We start from the raw sequence: 3565 nt of genomic DNA, 5'->3' as shown, positions 1-3565 counted from the left end.
AGTGGTTGCCATAGTCAGCTAGCAGGGAGCGCACCTTTGTTGCCTGACTGTGCTTCAAGCAAACACAGCTGGACCTTTGGCTATCAACCTGTACTTTCCCCCTTGAATAAAAATGGGTCCAGCTCTTTTCTTTTCTTTCTTTGCAGCTGTCACATAAGGCTCCATCATAGGAGCCAATTCCTATGGGCCATGGGGGCTTCGGCCCACATAATAAAATATTTGAGGGGGCTGGGCCCCCACAAAGTTGATGGGCATTCTTATTCAAATCAAGTTTGCACACTGTATCATGCGATTGATTATGCAGAGTAGGCCCTACCTGGGCCCCCACAATAATTTATTCAAGTTTGCACCCCTGGGCTCCATTGCGCATGCGCGGGTTGCATTTCACCGCTTCCACGCATGCACATGACGCCATTTTGACTGTCTGCACAGGCGTGAGCAGCGAAACCCGGAAGTAATGCGCTCCGTTACTTACAAGTCGCCATGGAGCACAACCTGAAAATACTTATCCTGAAGCGTATTTATCCCGAGGTATGACTGTATTGGGGACGCGGGTGGCGCTGTGGGTAAAACCTCAGTGCCTAGGACTTGCCGATCGTAAGGTCGGCGGTTCGAATCCCCGCAGCGGGGTGAGCTCCCGTCATTCGGTTCCGGCTCCTGCCAACCTAGCAGTTCGAAAGCATCCCTAAGTGCAAGTAGATAAATAGGGACTGCTTTATAGCGGGAAGGTAACGGCGTTTCCGTGTGCGGCGCTGGTGCTGGCTCGCCAGACACAGCTTCGTCACGCTGGCCACGTGACCCGGAAGTGTCTTTGGACAGCGCCGGCTCCCGGCCTCTAGAGCGAGATGAGCACGCAACCCTAGAGTCAGTCACGACTGGCCCGTACGGGCAGGGGTACCTTTACCTTTATGACTGTATTAATATACTGCCCTTCATCCGAAGGTCTCAGTGCGGTTCGCAAGATAAAAATACAAGGTAAAAGCACAAATAAATAATTTAGAACCAAAACACAACAGAGCAAAATAATACCTCCCTTTCTCAAATACATTTAAAAGCCCATAGAATATTAATCATCCAAAGGCCAAAATAACACCCTATAAATAATTAGCATTGATGATAGCCAATATTATCCATACTCAGACCCATTGAAATAAAGGGAAGAATTTTCATCTCATTAAATTTCACTGGATCTGCTCTGGGTATGATATCAACCCAAGCGATTGACTAGTTTTGGAAAGAGATTTCAGTTTTCTGACCCTGGAACATCTTTCAAATATTTGGGGTTACACTTCTAGTGTCATAACTTGAAATTGAGCTGTACCAATGACCCATTTTCAATTTCTGCCACCTCCCCATCCTCCACCCCTGGGAAGAGTTATTCGTTTTCAAACTATTTCCCACCATTGTAATAATTTAGGGATACTATTATAAACTTAATTTCTGCCTGATATACTTTGATAAAGATTCTAGGAAACATGTTTGGGGCCTCTTGAAGTAGCCCGCCCTTATTCAAAAAAATCTATTAAACTTATGTCACAAAGCAATCTAATGTAATAGCATTGTTTAGGTGCATATTGGGGCCCATAAGCAAATGTGTATGTGTGTGTGTGTTTTTAATGAAATTGACAGATGCTATTAGCAAAGTGGTCTTGCTCATACCATTAACGGAAAGCTTGGTATTTGGGGGAGGGGGGGATTTATTTATTTTTTGAAAATGTTAATGAAGCCACCTCATTTCATGTTTTCCTCCAGAACACTCCATAAACAGATGTTTCCTCGAATGCTTTTAAAAACCCCGTCGTATTAGAGTACTATTATGGGGAATTTTATGTTCAAACATTGACATTCCAGTTTAGAATGAGAGGCGTTGTGTGTGTGCATCCTCTTATAGCAGAAAGCCAGCAATTCAAGCTTCTCCGGTGTTTTGTTCTCCTGCTATTGGGTTCTGCTCTTTCGCTATTTCCTCCAGCCTAGCCTCCTCCCACTTTCTGTAATGCTTGCGAGAGAGTTGCTTTGGCCAGCTATATGCCAGAGTGGACAGCTGGCAGGAATAGATGCCGAAAGTGAGCAATCGTCTCCTCCTCCCATCACACCCCCTTTTCTCTTTGCTAGACTAATTTGAGGCTGCTTTCGCTCAGTGCTGTCTGTAGCAGGCTCCTGGAGTATGTTAAAGCGTACAAGATAAGAAGAAAGCCAGCCAAGTAGGGAGTTGCTGGTTTCTGTTTTTAAAAATCCTGGCATGTCAGGCAGCGTGTATCTGTGGATGTGCAGCGTTCCCTTTCTTTGCTGGAGGCAATGGACATTTGTTTTCAGAGAATAACTTTAAGGGCAGAGAATAAGCAGGGAGCCTTCCCTTTCGAAATGGCACGCAGGCTGCAATCTTATACGCATGGGCAAATAAGTCCCACTGAACTACATAGGACCTGCATTCTGGGTAGACACATACGTATAGGATTGAATAGACAGGTGGCTGAATTCAGTTTAGATGCAGGGCTGTCTTTAGCATAGCTTCATTTAAGACACACACTTTGGATACCTCTTTATTTATTATTTATTGTTTATTAAATTTGTATACCACCCTATAGCTGTAGATCTCAAGGCGGTTCACAACGTAAAATCACAACATATTAAGAACATACACAACACATTTTAAAAGGGCATCGGATGTCAGTGAGCCAAAGGCCTAGTTAAAGAGGAATGTTTTTGCCTGTCTGGTGGCTGTAATCAATTCCCATGGCCGGTTGCCAGGAATGTACAAATGCAAGGAAAAGTCCTTACCACCTGCTTTTTATTCAATATTTACAGTGAGAGCCTTAGAATATAGCCTCTTGGATAATGGTGTTGTCCACCTTCCTTATTCGTCATCATCATCACCTCTACGGGTACCACTAAATGCCCTCTGTCTTCAAGCTCTTTGTTCTCCTTCTTTTAAGGCTTGCTGGGTTCTGGGAGATGGTGGGTCTGGAATGCTTTTTAGTGATAATGTGTTGGCCAGCTGCTCTTCTCCCATTATTTCCCAGCTTTCCCCCCTCATCTTCCTCTGAGCTGTGACCTCCTTCAAACCCCTGTTGTAATTCTGACCTGTCTTCCTCTTCTCTGGAAGGGTCAGGCTGGGAAGGCGGTCTCCAACTTTCTTTCTTTTTTATAATATTTTATTAGGTTTTATCAATAGAAAAGTTTAGAAAAATACAAAAACAAAAAAATACAAAATTACAAAATACAAAAATACAGACATTAAACACAAAGAAAGAAAAAGAAAAAACACATATAAAAGAAAACAAAAACTCCCTCTTTCTTAATTTCTCATCTTTAGTTAACTTATTTTCCTGACTTCCTCACGTCTCCCTTTTTTGTATCCCTTTTAAAAATTGGTTCAGCAAATTCATGTCCTATTAGTTTATCCATTATTAATCCCATCTTACATTTTACCTTGTTGCTAGAACCCCTTCATTTCATTTCAATGTCATCAGCATTCAAAAATTTTACAATATTTCTGCAAATAAGTTTTAAATTTCCTCCAATCTTCTTCCACCAGCTCTTCTCCCTGGTCTCGGATTCTGCCAGA

The sequence above is a fragment of the Podarcis vaucheri genome (assembly GCF_965113315.1).
Source record: "Podarcis vaucheri genome assembly, chromosome: 3".
NCBI classification, from domain to species: Eukaryota; Metazoa; Chordata; class Lepidosauria; order Squamata; family Lacertidae; genus Podarcis; species Podarcis vaucheri.
The sequence above is the reverse complement of the archived record's forward strand: the minus strand, read 5'-3'. Positions refer to the sequence as shown.